A 25,330-nucleotide genomic window follows, 5' to 3' on the forward strand; every position below is an offset into this window, starting at 1 on the left:
TAGGAATGGCTCTTTTACTGTTTGTAAAGTGTGATGCTATCTTCCTTAATTACATTAGAAAGTAATGGTTCTCACGTCTTTGAGAAAGACAGGCCTTGCAAGAGGCTTATTTAGCTTTTAAAAATATTTACATATATTTCAAAGAGATGGAGAATTAATTTACAAAATTACAAGGTTTCTAATATAAATATCCTAGGAAAAGGGAAGTGAGGTGTCTTTCCTTATTTTCAACAGGGAGAATTAAGCCTCTTATTTATAATTTGTATTTGCCCTTATGACTGCTAGTCAACTACACTTAAGCATAAGGGAAATTTTATAGGTAGCTGTCTGAGAGCAAGTTCTCATAAGGGAAGGGGCTGTGTGAGTAGGAAAGGGCTTCTCTGAGTACAAAAGGGCTTTGCTGAAGCTCGATAGTAATCAGAGAGAAGAGGCCGAGAGCTGAGCACAACTTCTCCTGTTCCATCATTTTAATCTGTAATTTGTTTCTGAAACTTATTTAAACTCCTTCCAAGTTGAGCCATCTATCCTTCCTCCCATGCTTCCTCCTCAAAATACCCAAGCTTCCTCCTGAAAAACAATTAAGAAATTATGCTAAAAGACCTAAGAAGCTGCTCTCAGTTTGCCCAGTGAGATCATTCTTTAAGTGGTGATAGACAAAATGACTCTGAGCCCCTGCAAACCAACTCAGCATGACAGTTTTTAGTCCCTTCTGTTCAGAAGCACACTTCTGAGGACCGTTCCATGACATATTAGGAGACATTTTTTGGCCCAAAGATGATGCTCTCAATATGTATAGGCATTACATTACCAGTACACCTTGAAAGTAATTACTTCCGTTAGGCAGGAAAATAGATATGAGCAGGTGGAAAAAGAGTAAGGTCAGTAAAGCGCACTAGAAAGGACTCAGTTAACCAGTTAAAGCTAGAAAGCCAAAAAAAGACTCAGAGTTAATCAGTTAATCAGTTAAACCTCAAAAGGTCAGTAGGAACTTGGCTTTGAATGTTTGAATATTCCCCGGACATACACTGAAGAGATGAGCCTCCAAAACACTTAACTTTGAAAATCCAAGTGGATCCCATCCCAAGACCCAAAAGACTGTAATAATCTGAGAAGCAGCTTTTAAAGGGCAAATGTGCTTGGACTCCCCACCCTAGGGCCCAGCTCAGAGGCAGCCAGTCATGCCCAGACTTTAAGTGAAGGAAGCTTGCCTGCTTATACTAAAACAGTGGCCTCAGGAGCAGACATGAAATTTAACATACACATCTAGGATCCTGCTGAGCACTCTCTGAAGACAAAGACTGGCAGGCACCATCTTACAGTCTCCCTTTGCCATGCTCCAGAACATGCTCTCTCAGAAGGGGGCTTTTGCATATGCCCTGTGCCCTAATTTTTGTAGCTGCTGCCTAAGAGGATGCCACTTGATCACCTGGCTTTTGAGGGCTGGGGAACTTGTGTTCCTGGTCTTCTGGGACTGAAATAATCAGCACCACCCACAAAGGAGCTCATACTCCTGTCTGATACCCCAGTTTTTACAACTGCTGCCTGAGGCCACCTCTACATTGCCTTGTTCTGATGACCAGTGGGGCTTAGACTCACGGGTTCCAGAGAAAGAGCTCTTAAATGACTTGACTCCTAGAGCACAGCTAGACTCAACAAACCCAGGAGCTCAGTCTTTCTGCAAACACACATCTTGAACTGACTAATCCTTTCCAGCGACATCGGAGGGTGGGTGCTCTCTCTGTATTCACCTTCTGTCACATTCACTCTCTGCCACATTACAGAAAGTCAGTGTCTGGTGACCTGGTTTTTATGTTCAATTTAGCACCTCAGTTTTTGCAGCTGCCACCGAGGGGATGCCCCTTGATCATCTGGCCCAGGTGTCAGCGGGGCTTGCATTTCTTGCTCACATGAGACTGTTGCAATCAGTGAGATCATTTTTGGCAAGCTACCATGCCCAGAGCACTGAATAGGTAACAAACTGAGGTACAATCCCTAGTTTTCTGTGAAGAAGGGCCCTTGCTTGGCCTGGAACTTTAGTATGAGGGACGGGCATTAGGTTGGTGCACATTTAGTGGTAAAGGGAATTGCTCTCAAGAAATGTAGGCTGTGGATGCCATCTTGGCATTCACTTCTGCCTTGCTTCAACTTGCCAATATCACACTGAAAAGAGTTTATACACTCATCTGGAGCCCCAATTTCTGCAACTGCCACCTAGGGGAAACCTCCAGATAAACTGGCTCTGGTGGCCAACAGGGCTTATGCACATGGTCCCATAGGATGGTATATGTTTACATATTTTCAAAAACTGATCCTGAAGGTCTGGCTTCTACATAGCCTGAATCTAGGTGCTGAGATCCTCCCATCTGGGACACTGACAGGTTTTGGCACATCTCAACCACTGGAAGCTATTAAAAGTATGACAGACTTCTTGGACAGGCACAAAGAATCAAGAGACAGCAAAGAGAAGAGGCAGAGATGAATGACAAGTTCATCTCCTACACAAAGCCACTCCTTCAAGTCTGGGGAACATGGCTGTATCATCTACTATATAGAAACCAACACAGAGAGTCAAGCAAAATGAAGAAACAGAGGAACATATTCTAAATGAGTGTACAAGATAAAACCTCAGGGGGAAAAAAAAACCTTAATGAAATGGAGATACAGAATTTATCTATAAAGAGTTCAAAGTAATAGTCATAGAGATGCTCAACGAACTGAGGAGAAGAGTGGATGAACACAGTGAGAACATCAAAAAAGAGATGGAAAATATAAGAAAATACCAAATAGAAGTTACAGAGCTACGAATACAGTAACCAAACAATACCCTAGCAGTGTTTACTGGCAGTCTATATGAAGCCAAAGAAAGGACTGGTCAGCCGAAAGAGAAGGTAGTGGAACTCACCCAATCAGCTTAGCTATTCTGGAGCTGAACCTTAAGGCTTTTTTGCCTTTATGCTCTTCTGAGCATTGAGATGATATGTAGTAAGTCTGGCTAGTCTTCTGAAGAAACCACAAGGAGAAATAACCTAGAGAGACCACGTAGAGGCAGAGGGGCCAAGAAACTGCATGGAGAGAGATGCAAGTTGGCCATCCCAAAGTCCCAGCTGACCGTAGGCTTCCACTCATCCACACCACCGCATGGGAATGTGAGCGGCACCATTTTGGACTTCCTGGCCGCAGCTGCTGTCTGACTGCGTGAGATCCCAAGAGAAATCAGTAGAAAAACCAACAGCCAAACCCTTGTCAACCCACTGATACATAAGTAATAGCAAAATAGATGTGATTATAACATAGCTTTGGAGTGATTTTTTCCCCCCTGGCCAAGGCAAGAGAGAAGATTTCAACTCAGAAGACACTGAGAGAGGCCAAAACCAAAACCAAAGAGAATTAAATGGGAAACGAAAACAGAAGAAACCAAAAGAGAGGTCCCAAGTGTTTGGAGCATGATTCAGCCAAGAACTCCAAACATGTAATCATATTTGAAGCTTGCGCTTGGGTGGTAGAGTAAGTGGTACATAGGATAGCCAAACTCAGAAAGCTAGGAATGAAGTCATTAAGTACAATTATTGGCTGTGCTTTGTTCAAAAAGATTGAGGCTAAGCTCTTAAGATGTGAAACACTAATTTTCAAACATGCATGGTAACTCCCTGCTGCCTTGAGGCTTTATGGAATGTAAGCAAATTCAGCAGCTGGGGGAAAAGATCATGATGTACTGTTTGTCTACCCCTTTTTTAAATTTGTTTTAGTATTGCAACAAAAATATTTAAATTGATTTAAAAGCTGTTTTTGAGTACTGAATCCATTACTTTGCAACCCTGGGAGAACCCCTGTGGAATTTCCTTGTAATACTGTCATCTAGGCTACCATTCAAAACATCTAGATCAATAGGTCTGAGGTGGAGCCCAGGACACACATTCTGTTTATACACTTATTTTCTGTCCCACCGATGTCACACATGCTCAATCAAGGGAGAAACCAATGCCCTCATCTATATGAGGCTCTGAGTTGAGCTCTGGAGAAGATTCAGAAATAAGTAATGTGTGGCTGCTACCCCCAAAGAATATACAAATTACATTTGGACAAATTACATTATCTCAGGACAATAGGGTATGGTGGCCATTAAGCTATCTTTCCTTTGCTTTTCAGTATTTTATAAAATTTCAGTAATTAATATGTATGATTTTGTGATAGAATGAAAGATGTTTTTTAATACAAGAGCCTGAAATCTTTTTGCCTTCTCCTATTTGTTTTCTGTATAAATCAGAAAAATGTATTGACAATATCTGTGACTAATAGCTTGTAGGTAATATTGTACATAGTTCCTATAGGCAATGGTCTTACAGGCAACTAAGAATCCATGAATATCTAGAAGAGTGAAAGCTGAGTTTACAAAACCTTTGAAAAGTTTAAATAACTGAACAGGAGTAGGTATTCTTTTGCAAGCACTTAAAAGAGGAAATTTTAACGATTATTCCTTCTATGCTTGTTTGTCTAGGACAAAAGTTAACAAATCAACAGTTGTTACTTACAGAAGTTGCATTTTTAAGCAGTTGTATTATATAAAATGAAAATCTGGACCCCAGGTTCCCTCCACCCCACATCCACTTAGCTGGACTAAGAAAGGCCCTCACAGGGTCTGTTTATAGGTACTAGTCCTTTTCTGTCTGCCAGGGGCGATGTCTACAAAATCTTCATCTTGCCTGGTGCATTCTCTGACCTTATTTTTTAAGTTCTGAAAGGAAAATTCTTTCAGAGCTTGAGCCAGGAAAAGAATCTGCAGGTGACCCTCACTGCTGTGATCCACAGGGCCACCTTAAACAACAGCAAAACACAGTCATTTGTGGAATCTCTACTGCTGAGCCAATGCGTGGCCCAGCCCTGTAGACGGGAGACCCCCAAAGGGTAAAGGACAAAGGGGACCTTCCAGGCCGCGCAGCGGGATTGCGCGCTTCATGCTGTGGGTTGGGACCCGGAGGCCTTGCTGCGGGGCGGACTTGTGTCCACGGCTGTGACCGCGCTGGGCTGCTCGCCCGCTCGCCTACACGGGCCCCCCCCCTGGCGCTGTTAGGCTGACCAGAGTTCCCGGGGGGTTTCCTCTGCCTTTCCCTTTGATACTTATTTTTCGCTGTGGATCGTTTGGCTGGCTCGGATTTTGGCTCAGTTTGAAGGCAGTTGCCCCTGGGTGGGATTGAGACACAGATTTCTGCTCAGATACATTCACCACACGCAGTGCATCTGCAGTTACAGGTACTAATGCGACCTTAGGATTTTCTGTTCTTACAACGTCAGAGCCACAGGGTGGCTAGAGACAAAGTGAAGGTGGTTTAAACAAAAGAAAAAGTCGAATTACAATAAACCTCTGAATCTAAATCTTCATTAATCCCAAATGGTGATAAAATGTCTTATTTTTCTTTGACTTTGATCAAAGACTTAGCTAAACATTCTGTAATGTTTTATTATAAGAAACATATTATACAAAATAGAGTGACATAAAAATTATAGCAGATCATTTTCATCTGTCAATTTTAAACTTGCTTTCTTTACCCCAGAAGGTGTTTTTTGGTTTTGGGGTGTCTTCTCTTTTTTTGGTGATTGGTGTTTATTATTGTTGTTTTGGACACTCCAAGTGTATTTGCATTTTCCCAAAGCCTTTTCTTGTAAAGATCTCTGTAAAATAGAAAGACAATGCCCTCACTTTGGGATTTAAACTATGAAAATAATGAAGAACTTACTCTTGTCAATAGAACTGTCTAGAAGGAAAGAGACTTGTTGAGTTATATCTAGAAGACACCTGCGCAACTAATCATTCCAATGAACCTGGACAGGAAGGGAGTGGAATCAAATGTTTGTGAGGAGTGGACTTTGGCACTGTTGTTCTTTGTAGGACTGGTTAACTATTTTAACTTTCCATTCAATGGCTTTAGTCTCTTACAGATTTGCCTGCAGTGATCTTCAAACTATCCAGAAACACTTGTTCACCTGTTTTACTCCTCATTTAAAAGCATTCAATAACTACAAAACAATAACTAAACCTTATCGTGGGCTTACTATGGGCCAGACACAATTCTTGTCATGCAACAATAACTCATTTACTCCTACAACAGCTCAATGAGGCAGGTGGTATTTTCATTCCCAGTTATATGTCAGAGAACCAAAGCAAAGAAAAAGTGGCTTATTCAAGATCACAATGGGACTTAAGTCCAAATAAATTTCAGCCATATTCTTAACTACCGTTATTATTGTCCACTATTCCCCATTGTTACAGAACAAAAGCCAAATTCCTTAGCAGTGTACAGAAGACCTTTTATAAACTGGCCGCACTGTTTCCAGGAACTCCTGCTTATCTGTCCTCCAAAGGTTACTCATCCCTACACACCTTTCTTCATCTCTCACCAAACCATCTCCACCACTGGTGATTCATACTTTTCCTTTACAGCTCTACCCAGGTTACCTCCTTATGCAGATTTTCATTACTTTCATAAATTTTCCCCATACTAGTATATTCATGTTATGGATTCTTCTACTAGCACCTATGATACTATGTTGTAAGTATCCATGTCCATGCTTCTCTCTCTTTCTTAAAACAGTCTTTTTCCAACTGGGCTTGTACCTGTTAGTGGGTTGTGAAATCGAAATTGAAATGCAAAAATGCAGTGGGTCAAAACAAAAATTTTCTGTAATAAAGTAGGAGAGAAAATATCACATCATAAAAAAAATGAATACTAATTCATGAAACTATTGTTTCACTGTGTATGTGTGTTTGTGTATTGCTATGGGTTGAATAGTGTCCTCCCCAATCAAAAAAAAAATGTTGAAATCCTAATTCCTAGTATATGATGTGGCCTTATTTGAAATGGGCTCATTGTAGATGTAATTAGTTAAAATGAGGTCAACTGAAGTAGGGTGAGCCCTAATCCAATGCTGGCATCCTTTACGGAAAGGGAAGAGGCACAGTGAGAGAAGACACCCGAGGGGGGAAGTGCCAAGCGATGACCTGGTAGAGGTGGAAATGCTGCAACTGCATGTCAGGGAAGGTCAAGGATTAACAGGGATGCACGAGAAGCCAGGCAAAGGCGAGGAAGGATTCGCCTACAGGTTTCAGAGGGAGGACGGCCACCTGCCAACCCCTTGATTCTTGGATTTAGCCTACAGAACCATAAAACAACAGATTTCTGCTGTTTTAGGTCACTCCGTTTGTGATACTTTGTTACAGCAGCCCTGGCAGACCAACACATGTGTGTCTGTGTACCAGACTGCAAGGTAAAATGGGTTTCTTACTATGGACCCAGTCCAAAAATGTTTGAAACCATTTTTCTGGATTGTGTATAATTCAAAGTCAGTGATCACATCTTACTTGTTTTGTGTCTCTATCATGTGCTCAGCGTTGGCCATATAAGAGATTAATAGATGTTTGAGACCAATAAGGGGGAAGAAAAAGGTGGGAAAAAGGACAGGATAAGAGAAAGGAGAGAGAGAAAGAGGATGAAGGAAAGGCAGGAAGCAGGGGAGGGACTGGGGAAGGAAGGTTGAGGCGTTGGAGAAAGAAAGTGGATTCTGTGCTGGCTTCAGAGAGGGAAAGTACCAAATTTTGAAGCACTGTGGGGTTGAAATGGAGAATCAAAACCTGATTTAGAACAGATTCTAATGATAAAAGTCCTTTGGTGACTTCTTCTTTGTATCATTATAGATCTGGTGATTGAGAACAAATGTACGTTATCATAAATAATAACAGAAAAAGTTAAAAACTTTGCCCTATGCAAAATGGTTCACATTTACCCTCCAACTAGAAAGCCTTTATAAAATGGAGGAGTAATATTTAAAAATCCTCTGATGGGGCTTTATCATCCTGGGCTGGGACACAGAGCACCCAGCAGAACCGGTGTACACTGAATGGGAAACTGCCTTAGTTGCTGTAGCTGCCTAAAGATGAATTTTCATGTATTTTATTTGAAATATGTTATTTCTCCCCTGTCACATTTGCCTTTTATTTGTAGTTCCACTTTTTACAAATAAGTTCTTCACTGTTTCAAAAGTCACGTAGGCAGAAACTGTAAATGCTGTAAAGTATTCGGAAGTTTCCTGCATACTTAGACTGAATGGACATGGATACATTCTATATGCCAACACCTCCAGATAGTCATTTCCATTCTAACATCTTGATAGATGTCTAAGCCATTTAACACACTTCCAGATAGCACTAGAGGGCCAGCGTATATAAATGGAGGAAGAAGAAAATGAATAAAAAAATATTCCATCAGATTGCACCAAGTGAAAGTAAGGCTTACACCAAGCTAATCATCCTATCTCAGACCACTCAAGTGAGAGCTTTCCAAGGGCCCGAGAACTATCTACATGACTCTCCAGCATATATATATACATGTAAAATAAAAAGCAGGATATGTACACAGGTAAATTTCTTTTTTTTCAATTTATGAGTTTGCTCATAGGAAAAGTATTATGTAGGTGAAAACAATAATGTAAATTATATTTAACTGTGTACTTGTAATGAATTTCTTACCTAAACAGTGGCTATCTGAACATCCAGGCTGTCTGAACACTTCAGTGGTGTCTGAAGCCATTCAGTGCCCTGTACTGACTTCCCACTCTCTAAAGTTTAGGGAATACTTACAGGCATGTACTTCTATAAACCTTCAGTCTTGGGTCAAACCCACCAAATGAAATTGGCTTTTAAAGATTTTATAAACTCTAAAATCATAATTCAAGGAGTTGTCCAATACTGTAACTATTAACCACCCGTAGTGAGGTAGATAGGTAATATTTAAGGGGAAAGATAGCTGATTACTGGTTTACCTCTTTTTGTTAAAAATAAACCAGCTCCAGGGCAATCAAACCTCAAAAATCCTAATATCCCAGTGAACTGAGAAGACAACGTAACATAGTATCTTGTGTTAGGTTCTGATCTAGGGCTAGACCGGGAAAGCATTTGGTGCTTTGATATTGCTGCTATAGTCTCAGATATATGATTAAATTCTCTTGGGATGGAAGAAAGACCAATGGTGAATCTATCAAGAGGCCAGCAAGAAAACTCTGAAATGACTGGTGTCACAGCTGGTGTGCCATTCACTGTGTCATCACGACTTTAATAAAACAAATTCTTTACAGAAAACACAGCACAAAGGACAATTCATACCAACTTGAAAGAGCCAGCGAAAAGAAAGTGTTGGAGGTGTTCCCTGTATTCTCACTTCAGAAGGCTTGTGCACTGCTTCAGTGGGGGAGGTGGCTCGGTGGCTGAGTTTATGTGCTTCCATTGGTGGGGTTTCTCCTGTGAGTGAAGAGGGGTTTGAATGATCATAATAAATACCATGTGAGCAGCATGCCCAGAAAGAGTTTGCTATTCTTAACAGGTATTTCTGTAAAAAAGGTACAGTTTGTGCTATATCTAGATACTAATATTTTGACCAGAGGAGAGTGAAAGAGACTATTCAGTGTGGATATCTTATTCATAACTATACTTGGGTGGGTGGTTTTTAAATCTGAATTTTAAGTTTGAAAAGATTTTTGGAAAGGCCTCCACCTAATGTTGACATGAGAATTGTATACATTTTAAAGTGCATTAATGTAAACATAAATGCATATGATTGCAGTGAAATATTATTGAGTAGATTGGTGTCAGATGGGTAAGACTATGTTCTGTAGAGGTTAAGATAGCTGAAATCAGATGCAGATTTGTTGAGTAATGTATACTAGCAGCATGACCTTGATCAAGGCAGTTTGCCTTCCCAATTAGAAACCCACTAGCATAAACCTCACACACACAAAGTACTCAGTACTGCAGCACAATGATAATGACCACTTTGATCATGACTCTCACATTGATTCTAGCCTCCTCCTCATGGTGGATCTGCTGTGAATATTTGCTTTCTCTTGTCTCTTAATTCTAATTACAGTGTTTCTTCATTTCTTTCAATGGTGTTTGGTATATGGAAGACATTTTCTTGTTCAGTGCCTTTAGTCTTTATAGATGGCCCTTTGTCTTTACACCACAAATATATAAAGTTCTCTTTCTCCATAGTCCCTACAATGATTTTTCTTCCCCCCTACTATGCCTTATAAAAGTGAGCTGTTCACGTCACTTTCTCATGTAGGTGTGACAAACATCTGCTCATTTGAAACTGCAGTTCTTCTCTGCCTGCATTCTCTTGTATGAGAGCACCCCTTACCATTTGGAATCCATCTGATAATACATTCTTCTGCTGTGTAAAAACATAATTCTTCCTGTTTAACATTTGGCCCTGACATTGGAAGCATATCATGGCTACTATTCTGCATACTACACTAAGGCCAGCACTGGGCAAATTACACTGCCTTGTAATCGTTTGTCGAGCTACATTAAATTATATCATGAAGATGACATCATACACTGTTATGTCAGAAAGCCATTGAACAATCTTTCTTCAACTTACTGACTTCTTAGCCATCAGTTTCCTTCATTGAGGAACTCATGAACCTAACCTAATTTCAGTAGGACACCGTGGTGCCACAAAGTTTAGGCTATTCATTCCCCATAAGCCATTTATGTAAGGTATAATGAGGGAAGCGAACAAAAACGTATCAGTTACTTCAGCCTTTATATCCAGTTCTATCTGACATCATGTGGATTTTGCCAGTTTGCCACATTGGAATGTTTTTAATAGTGAGTAAGAAAGTCTCTGGGCCCATGCTCAAACGAGAAAGGAAGTATTTTCACGTGATGCCATCATCTTCAATTACATTGACTTCTCATGGGAGACAGGTCAACAGGACACTGGGGGCGTCATCTGCAGTGCATGGCTCACAGCATGGAGCCGGTGAACCTCAGCGTGTCTGTCCTTCCTCAGACAAGAGGCATAGTCACCACTAATCTAATCTGATGCTTAAAATATTTCAGGGAAAGGGACTTCACCAGCTAAAAGCTGACAAAGCAGTGAAGGTGAGAGCTGATTATTCAACAATGTCATTCCTAAGTAGAAAATAGAATGTCTTTCAAATCCATTGTGAATTGTTTTGTGAGGAAGTTGAGACTTATGTGCTTATATAAAATATTATGTCTAGACTCAATAGGAAAGGAGGGAAAGCCAGCAAAGATTTACAAAATAGGACAAAATAGAGGGGCCAAAGAAAAGAACATTTCATGGAACTTGTGGAAGAGATTTAACTGCAAAACTAGAGTAATTGAACTAGGAATGATAGGAAATCATGGTCATAAAAGAGGGTATATATTAAGATTTTAGAGGTAACACAGGATAGCAATAGTCTTATAAGAGACCATGAACACTTGTCCTAGGGAAATAATAGTGGGAATATAGAAAAGGAAGGTCTTCAAAAGCTTTTTAGAAGATAGAATTGACAATTGACACACTGTGAATTTTTACTTATGAGGAGCAAGGGAAAGCAAATTCATCCTGATTATAAAAGTTGTTCATGGGAATTCAGAGTATATTTGAGGAGATGGGATAATGAGGCAAGTTTTAGACATGATGAATTTGAGATTTATACTTGTTTCTCACACTAGACTGTAGTTCCATGTGGGCAGGGACTCTGTTTATACTGTTTTCCATACCTCCTGTTATTAACCAAAGTGTCTTGGATATAGTAAATGCTCAATAATGCTTTGTTGGTTGAAAGAATTCAAGGAAATATGCATGCAAAAAAACCCCAGAAAAACCTGATATCCAAAAAGTGAAAGTATTTCAATAAATTTAGGTAGGCTGTGCAATGGACCATCATACAGCCAAAAAAAGATATAATGGTATAAATATTTAATAACTTAAACTGATTAATGCTGTAAGGAATTGAATAAAAAATTATAAACTGTACCTATTTAAATGCAATAAAATCCTTTTTTATAAATACTTTATTAATTAAGCAGCACCATATAACATTATTGATATTTGGGTAGTAAAATAATGAGTGATTATTTTCCTGTTCTTGGTTATCTCTATTTCTAAATAGTCACACAGATGACTGGCATTATAATTGGCAGGTGTTTTGTTCCCTCTTGTTTTTATTAAAGATAAACATAAGCCAAATTGAGATCAAACAGAAATACCTCTGGTATAGTTACTGACTAATCAGCTGGTGTTCTAAGTAGCAAGGAAGAGTTAACTTCCAATAATACTTCCCTCAAGAATTGCGTAAGCAAACTCTTTAAGGTGAAGCCACTTTCTTGAAGGAGAAGCAATCTTGAAATTTTAGGTTTCAATTTTGTTGTCACTTTAATTTTGTTTTGTTTGGGCAATAAGTGACCGACAAAAGCTTTTTTTTAAATGCAGATTTGTTAGTTACAATAATAACAGCTGTCTCTGGCATAGATAGTATCTAATTTTCATTTGTTCCTTTTCCTCACCAGCAGTTTTGTGATAACCCTTTATTGAAAAGGCAGTAAAGAAGATCATTTCTTCCTTCTCATATACTTACTCACTAATTTTTCTCTCTACTCTTCAGGAGCTTATGTGGTCCTTGAATGCTCTTTTAATCTCTAGCTACATTTTCTTTTGTCTAGTCCTTTGTAATTTGTTAATGAGATTCAAAAATTTTGGAGATAAAGATGAGGTTGCCAAATTCAAAAATATAAAAGAATTGAGTTTAAAAGGATCTTAAAACTTATCTTAACCAACCACCTCATTTTATGAATGAGAAAACTGAATCTAAGAAAGAGGAAATAAATTGCTAGTAGGCACCTACTTCACTAGTTATTGCCTGCATTCTCTCAGTGCCTCCATGGCTAATCAGTGCCTTCCTCACTATGTGGTGGCTGTGACTGTTCCCTTCAGGAAAAGGAAGTTAGTCATTATGAAATCTGTACACCAAATGCAAAGGTCTTATCGACCTTTAGAGACTGTCAAAACTGAATTTTGCTGTCAAGCTTATTCTTTATTCTACTAGAAAACATTGTGTTTTGTTTTTTTTCTTTTGAGAGGGCATCTCTCATATTTATTGATCAAATGGTTGTTAACAACAATAAAATTCTGTACAGGGGAGTCAATGCTCAATGCATAATCATTAATCCACCCCAAGCTTAATTTTCATCAGTCTCCAATCTTCTGAAGCATAACGAACAAGTTCTTACATGGAGAACAAATTCTTACATAGTGAATAAGTTACATGGTGAACAGTACAAAGGCAGTCATCACAGAAACTTTTGGTTTTGCTCGTGCATTATGAACTATAAACAATCAGTTCAAATATGAATATTCGTTTGATTTTTATACTTGATTTATATGTGGATACCACATTTCTCTCATTATTATTATTATTTTTAATAAAATGCTAAAGTGGTAGGTAGATACAAGATAAAGGTAGAAAACATAGTTTAGTGTTGTAAGAGAGCAAATGTAGATGATCAGGTCTGTGCCTATAGACTATGTGTTAATCCAAGCTAGACAAGGGCAACAAAACATCCACGGATGCAGAAGATTTCTCTCAGAACAGGGGGGGTGAGGTTCTAAGCCTCACCTTTGTTGATCCCCAATTTCTCACCTGATGGCCCCCTGTGACTGTGCCTGTCTTAGGTTGTTCCTCCCTTGAGGAATCTTACCCATCTCTGGCTAACCAGTCATCTTCCGGGGCCATACAGGGAAATGTAAAATTGGTAAGTGAGAGAGAAGCCTTATTGTTTGAAAAGGTTAGCCTTTTGCTTCTTTGCATATTTATGCCCTGTGGCTTCTATGCCCAGCATTTGTCTTGAGGTATCTTTACCACTTGGAAGAATTATGATACTCAGTAAATTCGATATGAGGCACAAATTCTATTTGAGGGTTGTATTTAGGAAGGAAGAAGAAAAGCTATAGAAGTAGGAGGCCGAAGAAAACATGGGAAGATTGATTATTTCTTTGACATATCTTCTTATAGAGTAACTTCAGCATGTATAGGTTTTAAACTACTAATTATATTGTGCACACACATTAACATAATAGGAGTACAGTTACATAACCAAAGCAGACCTTTAATTACCATCCATCTCCAGTGAAACCAAGAAAACCAGTTAGGCACCTTAGGCATTTGTGAAAACTTATCTATGATATGGTGGATATTGTCCAACTGAACTTGAACAGTCTGAGAGAAATCAGACAAATTAAAACAACCCATTCCTGGGGACTGTTCATATCCCATATGTTCTTTTAACAGTAGATAGTCTGTAGCTGTAAGATTTTGGAGCGCTACAATTTGCACTTCTAATTCTTGGATGAGTTCCAACAGTATAGATCCAGTCAAATTTGTTGTTTTACTGTATGCACAGGCCAGCTTAGATATCTCCTTCTTCATTCCCATGGCAAGTCCAGGAACTAGTGGGATCAGTGCATCTATACCTGTAGCAGTGCGTGGATCTTTGTTGGGGCTTTTTGATGATCATCTTCTGGCAGGAGTCTTCCAGAGAGTGCTGATGTTGGTAGTTCTTTTTCATATCGTATCTTAGTTGATTTTTGGGGTAGCCAAATTAGGCTTTGATCCTCTGTATAAACACAAACAGACCTTTTGCCTACACTTTTATATGCCCTTTATACCCTTGTGTAGAACTCATTGGAGGTCACCACATAGGAACTGCCTTTTTTTTTTTTTTGGTATCATTAATCTACATGTACGTAATGAATATTATGTTTACTAGGATCTCCCCTATACCAGGTCCCCCCTATAAACCCCTTTACAGTCACTGTCCATCAGCATAGCAAAATGTAGAATCAGTACTTGCCTTCTCTGTGTTGTACAGCCCTCCCCTTTCTCCCACCCCCCATGTATGCTAATCTTAATACCCCCCTTATTCTTCCCCCCCTTATCCCTCCATACCCACCCATCCTCCCCAGTCCCTTTCCCTTTGGTACCTGTTAGTCCTTTCTTGAGTTCTGTGATTCTGCTGCTGTTTTGTTCCTTCAGTTTTTCCTTTGTACTTATATTCCACAGATGAGTGAAATCATTTGGTATTTCTCTTTCTCCGCTTGGCTTGTTTCACTGAGCATAATACCCTCCAGCTCCATCCATGTTGCTGCAAATGGTAGGATTTGCCCTTTTCTTATGGCTGAGTAGTATTCCATTGTGTATATGTACTACATCTTCTTTATCCCTTCATCTATCGATGGACATTTAGATTGCTTCCAATTCTTAGCTATTGTAAATAGTGGTGCGATAAACATAGGGGTGCATTGGTCTTTCTCAAACTTGATTGCTGCATTCTTAGGGTAAATTCCTAGGAGTGCAATTCCTGGGTCAAATGGTAAGTCTGTTTTGAGCATTTTGATGTACCTCCATACTACTTTCCACAATGGTTGAACTAACTTACATTCCCACCACCAGTATAGGAGGGTTCCCCTTTTTCCACAGTCTCGCCAACATTTGTTGTTGTTTCTCTTTTGGATGGCAGCCATCCTTACTGGTGTGAGGTGATACCTAATTGTAGTTTTAATTTGCATTTCTCTGATAATTAGTGATGTGGAGCAACTTTTCATGTGTCTGTTGGCCATCTGTATTTCTTTTTTGGAGAACTGTCTGTTCAGTTCCTCTGCCCATTTTTTAATTGGGTTATTTGTTTTCTGTTTGTTGAGGCGTGTGAGCTCTTTATATATTCTGGACGTCAAGCCTTTATCGGATCTGTCATTTTCAAATATATTCTCCCATACTGTAGGGTTCCTTTTTGTTCTATTGATGGTGTCTTTTGCTGTACAGAAGCTTTTCAGCTTAATATAGTCCCACTTGTTCATTTTTGTTGTTGTTTTCCTTGCCCGGGGAGATATGTTCAAGAAGAGGTCACTCATGTTTATGTCTAAGAGGTTTTTGCCTTTGTTTTCTTCCAAGAGTTGAATGGTTTCATGACTTACATTCAGGTCTTTGATCCATTTTGAGTTTACTTTTGTATATGGGGTTAGACAATGGTCCAGTTTCATTCTCCTACATGTGGCTGTCCAGTTTTGCCTGCTCCGTCTGTTGAAGAGACTGTCGTTTCGCCATTGTATGTCCATGGCTCCTTTATCAAATATTAATTGACCATATATGTCTGGATTAATGTCTGGATTCTCTAGTCTGTTCCATTGGTCTGTGGCTCTGTTCTTGTGCCAGTACCAAATTGTCTTGATTACTATGGCTTTATAGTAGAGCTTGAAGTTGGGGAGTGAGATCCCCCCTACTTTATTCTTCTTTCTCAGGATTGCTTTGACTATTCAGGGTCTTTGGTGTTTCCATATGAATTTTTGAATTATTTGTTCCAGTTCATTGAAGAATGTTGCTGGTAGTTTCATAGGGATTGCATCAAATCTGTATATTGCTTAGGGCAGGATGGCCATTTTGACGATATTAATTCTTCCTATTCACAAGCATGGGATGAGTTTCCATCTGTTAGTGTCCCCTTTAATTTCTCTTAAGAGTGACTTGTAGTTTTCAGAGTATAAGTCTTTCACTTCTTTGGTTAGGTTTATTCCTAGGTATTTTATTTTTTTTGATGCAATTGTGAATGGAGTTGTTTTCCTGATTTCTCTTTCTGTTGGTTCATTGTTAGTGTATAGGAAAGCCACAGATTTCTGTGTGTTGATTCTGTATCCTGCAACTTTGCTGTATTCCGATATCAGTTCTAGTAGTTTTCGGGTGGAGTCTTTAGGGTTTTTTATGTACAGTATCATGTCATCTGCAAATAGTGACAGTTTAACTTCTTCTTTACCAATCTGGATTCCTTGTATTTTTTTGTTTTGTCTGATTGCTGTGGCTAGGACCTCCAGTACTATGTTAAATAACAGTGGGGAGAGTGGGTATCCCTGTCTAGTTCTTGATCTCAGAGGAAAAGCTTTCAGCTTCTCGCTGTTCACTATAATGTTGGCTTTGGGTTTATGATATATGGCCTTTATTATGTTTAGGTACTTGCCCTCTATTCCCATTTTGCTGAGAGTTTTTATCATGAATGGATGTTTAACTTTGTCAAATGCTTTTTCAGCATCTATGGAGATGATCATGTGGTTTTTGTCTTTCTTTTTGTTGATGTGGTGGATGATGTTGATGGACTTTCGAATGTTGTACCATCCTTGCATCCCTGGGATGAATCCCATTTGGTCATGGTGTATGATCCTTTTGATGTATTTTTGAATTCGGTTTGCTAAAATTTTGTTGAGTATTTTTGCATCTACGTTCATCAGGGATATTGGTCTGTAGTTTTCTTTTATGGTGGGGTCTTTGCCTGGTTTTGGTATTAGGGTGATGTTTGCTTCATAGAATAAGTTTGGGAGTATCCCCTCCTCCTCTATTTTTGGAAAACTTTAAGGAGAATGGGTATTATGTTTCCCCTGTATGTCTGATAAAATTCCGAGGTAAATCCATCTGGCCCAGGGGTTTTGTTCTTTGGTAGTTTTTTGATTACCGCTTCAATTTCATTGCTGGTAATTGGTCTGTTTAGATTTTCTGTTTCTTTCTGGGTCAGTCTTGGAAGGTTGTATTTTTCTAGGAAGTTGTCCATTTCTCCTAGGTTTCCCAGCTTGTTAGCATATAGGTTTTCATAGTATTCTCTAATAATTCTTTGTATTTCTCTGGGGTTTGTCGTGATTTTTTCTTTCTCATTTCTGATACTGTTGATTTGTGTTGACTCTCTTTTCCTCTTAATAAGTCTGGCTAGAGGCTTATCTATTTTGTTTATTTTCTCAAAGAACCAGCTCTTGGCTTCATTGATTTTTGCTATTGTTTTATTCTTCTCAATTTTATTTATTTCTTCTCTGATCTTTATTAAGTCCCTCCTTCTGCTGACCTTAGGCCTCATTTGTTCTTCTTTTCCCAATTTCGTAATTGTGACATTAGACCATTCATTTGGGATGTTCTTCCTTTTTTAAATATGCTTGGATTGCTATGTACTTTCCTCTTAAGACTGCTTTTGCTGTGTCCCACAGAAGTTGGGGCTTAGTGTTGTTGTTGTCATTTGTTTTCATATATTGCTGGATCTCCATTTTGATTTGGTCATTGATCCATTGATTATTTAGGAGCGTGTTGTTAAGCCTCCATGTGTTTGTGAGCCTTTTTGCTTTCCTTGTACAGTTTATTTCTAGTTTTATGCCTTTGTGGTCTGAAAAGTTGGATGGTAGAATTTCAATCTTTTGGAGTTTACTGAGGCTCTTTTTGTGGCCTAGTATGTGGTCTATTCTGGAGAATGTTCCATGTGCACTTGAGAAGAATGTATATTCTTTTGCTTTTGGATGTAGAGTTCTATAGATGTCTATTAGGTCCATCTGCTCTACTGCATTGTTCAGTGCTTCCGTGTCCTTACTTATTTTCTGCCCAGTGGATGTATCCTTTGGGGTGAGTGGTGTGTTGAAGTCTCCTAGAATGAATGCATTGCAGTCTATTTCCCCCTTTAGTTCTGTTAGTATTTGTTTCACATATGCTGGGGCTCCTGTGTTGGGTGCATATATATTTAGAATGGTTATATCCTCTTGTTGGACTGAGCCATTTATCATTATGTAGTGTCCTTCTTTATCTCTTGTTACTTTCTTTGTTTTGAAGTCTATTTTGTCTGATATTAGTACTGCAACCCCTGCTTTCTTCTCACTGTTGTTTGCCTGAAATATGTTTTTCCATCCCTTGACTTTTAGTCTGTACATGTCTTTGGGTTTGAGGTGAGTTTCTTGTAAGCAGCATATAGATGGATCTTGCTTTTTTATCCATTCTATTACTCTGTGTCTTTTGATTGGTGCATTCAGTCCATTAACATTTACGGTGACTATTGAAAGATATGTACTTATTGCCATTGCAGGCTTTAAATTCGTGGTTACCAAAGGTTCAAGGTTAGCCTCTTTAGTATCTTACTGCCTAACTTAGCTCGCTTATTGAGCTGTTATATACACTGTCTAGAGATTCTTTGCTTCTCTCCCTTCTTATTCCTCCTCCTCCATTCTTCATATGTTGGGTGTTTTGTTCTGTGCTCTTTCTAGGAGTGCTCCCATCTAGAGCAGTCCCTGTAAGATGTCCTGTAGAGGTGGTTTGTGGGAAGCAAATTCCCTCAGCTTTTGTTTGTCTGGGAATTGTTTAATCCCACCATCATATTTAAATGATAGTGGTGCTGGATATAGTATCCTTGGTTCAAGGCCCTTTTGTTTCATTGCATTAAATATATCATGCCATTCTCTTCTGGCCTGTAGGGTTTCTGTTGAGAAGTCTGATGTTAACCTGATGGGTTTTCCTTTATAGGTGACCTTTTTCTCTCTAGCTGCCTTTAAAACTCTTTCCTTGTCCTTGATCTTTGCCATTTTAATTATTATGTGTCTTGGTGTTGTCCTCCTTGGATCCTTTCTGTTGTAGGTTCTGTGTATTTCCTTGGTCTGTTCGATTATTTCCTCCCCCAGTTTAGGGAAGTTTTCAGCAATTATTTCTTCCAAGATACTTTCCATCCCTTTCCTCTCTCTTCTTCTTCTGGCACCCCTATAATACGGATATTGTTCCTTTTGGGTTGGTCACACAGTTCTCTTAATATTGTTTCATTCCTGGAGATCCTTTTATCTCTCTCTATGTCAGCTTCTATGTGTTCCTGTTCTCTGATTTCAATTCCATCAATGGCCTCTTGCATCCTATCCATTCTGCTTTAAACCCTTCCAGAGTTTGTTTCATTTCTGTAATCTCCTTTCTGGCATCTGTGATCTCCCTCCGGACTTCATCCCATATCTCTTGTGTATTTCTCTGCATCTCTGTCAGCATGTTTATGATTCTTATTTTGAATTCTTTTTCAGGAAGACTGGTTAGGTCTGTCTCCTTCTCTGGTGTTGTCTCTGTGATCTTTGTCTGCCTGTAGCTTTGCCTTTTCATGGTGATAGGAATAGTCTGCAGAGCTGGGACTAGTGACGGCTGGAAGGACTTCCTTTCTTGTTGGTTTGTGGCCCTCCTCTCCTGGGAGAACAGCGGCCTCTAGTGGCTTGTGCTGGGCAGCTGCGCGCAGACAGGGCTTCTGCTTCCTGCCCGGCTGCTATGGAGTTTGTCTCCACTGTTGCTGTGGGCGTCGTCTGGCTTGGGCTGCTGCTCCAAAGTGGTGGAGTTGTGTTGGAGGGTGAGCGGCAGGGAGGCTATTTATCTCTGTAAGGGGCCTCCCTGCTCCCTGCAGCCCAGGGGTTAGGGTGCCCAGAGATCCCCGGATTCCCTACCTCTGGATTATGTGTCCCGCCCTGCCCCTTTAAGACTTCCAAAAAGCTCCCGCCAAAACAAAACAACGACCACAAAAAAAAAAAAGTTTTTTAAATTAAAAATAAATGAATAAATAAATAATGGCCGCTCTTTTTTCTTTATTCTCCGGTGACAGCCTCAGGCATCTGCTCACCGGTCTTGCTGCCCTGTTTCCCTAGTATTGGGGTGCCTATCCCTTTAAGACTTCCAAAAAGCGCTCACCAAAACAAAATAGAAAAAAGAAAAATGGCCGCTCACTTTTCTTATGTCCTCCGGCGCCAGGCCTCCGGTACTCTCTCACCGTTCTTGCTGCCCTATTTCCCTAGTATCCAGGGCCCTGCGCACGCACTGTGTCTGCGCTCTGGCCCGAATGGCGGGGGCTGGGTGTTCGGCAGCCCTGGGCTCCGTCTCCCTCCCGCTCTGCCTATTCTTCTTCCGCCGGGAGTTGGGGGATGGGCGCTCGGCTCCCGCCGGGCCTGGGCTTGTATCTTACCCCCTTTGCGAGGCGCTGGGTCCTTGCAGGTGCGGATGTGGTCTGGATGTTGTCCTGTGTCCTCTGGTCTTTATTCTAGGAAGAGTTGTCTTTGTTATATTTTCATAGATATATGTGGTTTTGGGAGGAGATTTCCGCTGCTCTACTCACGCCGCCATCTTGGCTCCAGGCCTGGGTATTTTTCAATAACTGAGGATAGCTAGGGTTACCTTGCCAATACACATGTGCTTATATAGTAAAAGCTAAGTGAAGCAGAGGAGTTTTGATTATTTCTTGTTATCAAATTGTAAGTTCAATTGATTTTTTCACTAAGGTGACTTGTTAGACACAATTTACTCAAGTCGAGTGGCAATTTAAACTGTATCTAGATCACACTCAAACAGATCAACTCAAAGGGAAAAGTATCATCAAGCAGATTGTGTTCACACACATTTGGCTGATTGAAAGAACTTTTTACTTTTTGACCTTCCACTACAATGACTTTGAGACCTAGTCCCAGCAGCTACTCTATAAAACCCCAAGCCTAGTTTGCAAAGAGAAGTGAGTGTTCAAGATGAGAAGGTAGAAGGAAAAAGAAGTCAGAGTGGGATCATCACCCCACCCCCACAGCCATCTCAGTCTCTGTCCTTGGCACTGCCACCACTACAGCCTCATCTCTCCTCTCCAGCAGCTGTGCCACCATGTCACCCAGAGCACTGGGTGGAGCTTTTGATATAGAGTCAATAGCAACGTATTGCCCACACGTGTGTAGTGAGCTAGCTGACCAGGGCCAGGTGAGAATCCTGGAACCTTCACTTTGTCCACACTCCAAGATTCTTGCCTCTCAATCTATGTGCCCTCAATCCTCTACAACGGTCTCTGTGCGAGTAAGATGGAACATTGTAACCAAGTTCCATAACATCTATAACAATATACAAATAACAAAAATTAAGACAAATTATAATAACCCTCAAGCCTGAGGAGATCCATTGCTACCAGGTGGTCATCCTGGCTGTAATCAAACCAGTTCTACTCAAATGAGTTAACCAAAAGAACCATGGGAGGGCCTTACAATACCCACCTTCTCCAACCTCCCCAGCAGAAAGTCTTACAGACACACAGGCCAATCTTGTTGCTGTCTCTGGCTTCTGCTTTGTTCTCAGCGGCTGGAACTGTTGCTCTGGTCTCAGTTGTTACCACAGCTCCAGTAAGTGTCTATTTGACTTTCCACCCAATTTCTTTCTGTCTGCTCCTGCCTTTATCAAATCAACCCACATCTGGGTCCTTGTGACCTTCATGGGGCCATTTAAATTCTTCCTTTGAGTAGCAGACCATATTTCCTTTTGTGCTTTCATTGCTTGAGCCTAAGGATATAAGCAGATTATAAAGTGCTCCACGGCCTGGGGAGGGGGCTGCCCCTCTCCTGGAGGAACCCGCAGTTGCCAAGTCTTTATTTTCTTTCAGAATTTCAACCAACTTTTAAGCAGGTGGGGTTTCAACCTAGGAGGGGCTGATGCCTCCGGCACCAGCAGGGCCTCCACCCCCACCCGTTCGCCAAACCTCGGCTCCTCCATTTCCAGGGCTGACAACTCCATTACCTCCTTCACCTGCCCCACGGCACTTGGCAGCCTGCACTCTCGTGCTGCTTCTTGTGCCACTGCTTCTCGTGCTGCTTCCTCTCAGGCTACCATGACATCCTTTACCATTTCCACAGCACCTTGTAGTGACACCATTTCAGTCATCAACACATGTTTTACCTCCTCAATGGCACTTTGCAGCTCACATTATCGTGCTGCCTCTTCTCATGCTTCCTGCAGGAAGGCATTTTTCTCCCTTATGGCTTTTCTCAGTACTGTGAGAAAAAACTCCCCACCATTCCAACAGCCTCATGGGCACTCTGTTTCTCTAAGCAATTCCCTATTTGGCCGAGGGACAACTTTACTGCCTCAGGTGTCACCTCCACCCCTTCCCAGTCTTAGAGTGGGACCCAGTCCTCTAGGAGGCAAGCCACATCGGACCACACGTCCACTGGGGGACACACCAAGGCCTCCCCATCCGCAGGCACAGCCCACAGAAACACTCCTCACCTGAGAGCAGCCCGTTCTGTGCCTCGGTCAACAATGAATCTTACCAAAGTTGCCAACTGCCTTGCCAATGGGTTTCAGCTCCGGGCAAGTTCACTTTGGATTCAATGAGACTGAGGAATAACAATGGAACATTATTGGGGTGGAAGGGTTTATACCCAACTTTATTCCCATGGTGGCAGGTCAATCACCAGAATCCCATTCACTCAGAGCAAGTCTGCACGCAGCAAGCTGGTCTCTGCCTCTGGGCCTCTCTGCCTGCACAGCCGTCTCAGTCTCTGTCCTTGGTGCTACCACCACTCCAGTCTTGTCTCTGCTCTCCTGCAGCTGTGCAGCCTAGAGCACTGGACAGGGCTTTTTATATAGTCAATGACCACGTATTGTCCACATGTGTGTAGTGGGCAAGCTGACCAGGGCCAGGTGAGAATCCTGGCCATAGGAAGCCTCACTTTCTCTGCAACATACACACAGACACATACAATTAATATTTATTTCAGGATCACAAGGATTTTTTTCTGCTATGTTTCATATGCCTGTGGAGAAAATGAAGGCACATGCAGATGCTCTCTGAGGGGACAGGATTCTAGTGACTGACCTGCCACCATGGGAATAATGTTGGGTATAAACCTTTTCACCCCAAGTACGTTCCATTGTTATTTTTCGGTCTCATTGAATCCATAGTGAACTTGCCTGGGGCTGAAACCCACTGGCAAAACAATGTCTCACAACAAAGATATTGATATTTCTGACTTTTCTGGCATGATGACATGCCAAGCAAGGAAAAATTTAATCAAGCGTTCAGGAATCACTCAGGTTTACATATGTGTGATTGAGGAATGTATATTAATTGGAAAAGAAAATGCATTGTCACCAAAAAGAATATTGATTCTATCATACAGATGGAAGGTGGCTGCTCTAGCTATCTTCAAGAACATCATCTTTGGCCCTTTAGGGTTTATTCTGTACTATAATTTCAAATGTTTAAAAGTCATATTCTTTCTGCAAGTTTCAAAATTATTCTTCCTCACATAAAAAATTCATTCTTTTATGCGAGTTTCCTATTTTAGCACAGTTTATTTATTACTAAATGGCTTCATAAGACTTCAGGATTTTAAGACTACATACATTTACTTCTAATATTGTAAAATTAAATAGGGGAGGAAAACTTTTCCCTTTTCCTCTTCTAGGTTCTTCGGCTGGTCGAATATTAAGTTGACATAAGATAGATTAACAGAAGAAAAATTAAGTTCATATGTATGCGGGCTCATAAAAATATGACACTCAGAGAAATGACCAAAGGGGGCAACTTCTATACCTTTTAGAAAAAGAGACAATACATTTGTGAAGAATTGAGAAGGCAAGAAGTCTGAGCTTGGGGTAGTAAATTAGTGAAGAAGTGACATGTTTTGTTGTATAACCCTCCTTGGCTCTAAATTCTCTGTCTCTGGTGACAAGGGCGCGGCCACCCTCCTGGACAGGGAGGGCACCTTTCACATGGGAGACTTACTTCCTGCTTTCCGGGAGGCAAGGGAAGGTCGGTGTGGCTTTGCACGGACTGTTTCTTAAGAAACTTTAATTCAAAATAATCAATATGTGAAAGTGGCATGTTTTGGGGGTGGCGTATTTTGCTTCCCTTTAATATCCTTTTAATTGAATGTGGAACATTTAGTTACACTAGGAAGGTAGGAAATTTGACTAACTCCTTGTTTTCTTATGAAAGTCTTGACAAAGAGAATTTTATATATTAATTTTGATCTTTATTAAATCTCTTCTTAGAAAGAAAGCCAGACTGAAGATGACAAGGTAAATGTGTCCTCAATTTATACTTTTCTCTGTAGAAAGGCAGGAAAAAAAAAAAAAGAAAAAGAAAGGCTGAATATTTTCTCTCATCGTATGAAACAATACTGTGCTCTCCTAGTAGTGTTGTGTTCAGAGAGCCCTCTAGAAAGTTGATGTGTTGAAACAAATAATTATTCTCATCTCTTACTAGATGATATTGTTATAATTTCAATAAGGTATCTTTTCAAAACAATGCAACATGAATTGTGAAGCATGTGCTATCTTAAATTGTGAAGTATGTTAGTGTTTGTTAAAACCTTAAGTGGCCATTGGAAATTATCTTTCTAATTCACCTCCACATCGCCAATTTTACAGGTCAGGAAACATATCTGTGGAAGGATCACAGAAACGATAAAGTCATGACTGCAAGTCCCTGGGTCCTGACTGTCAGCCCTAATGCCCTTTCCACGTCAGCCATCTCTTGGCTCATTGAGCTGGCCTGGAGCACAGGACGGTACCCATCTGACAGTTATTGAGTGTTTTCTATGTGCAAAAATGAGAGGAACCCTGTCACAGGGAGGGAGACACTCCCCAATGAGCTAAGAAACATGGCACCACAGACTAAAAACAGCAAAGAACTTCCTTTGCCGATAGAGAGGGATTAGCTAAGTCTCTACGTGGTGTGGGCTTTGAGAACAAAGTGGGCACAATTCAAGGGCTTTCACTTTTCCCGAGTGGAGTATTCACAAGGTGAGTGGAAAAGGAATTGGTCAGGGCCATGGAGGGCATTCTGATAGTCACTGAGGGGGAATGATACAATGAAAATGAAAAATAATGTGGCTGAGAAAGCAAAACAGAGTCCCAATAGTAAAGTTTGTGAACG

Source organism: Manis pentadactyla, chromosome 8 (assembly GCF_030020395.1).
Source record: "Manis pentadactyla isolate mManPen7 chromosome 8, mManPen7.hap1, whole genome shotgun sequence".
Taxonomy (NCBI): Eukaryota; Metazoa; Chordata; class Mammalia; order Pholidota; family Manidae; genus Manis; species Manis pentadactyla.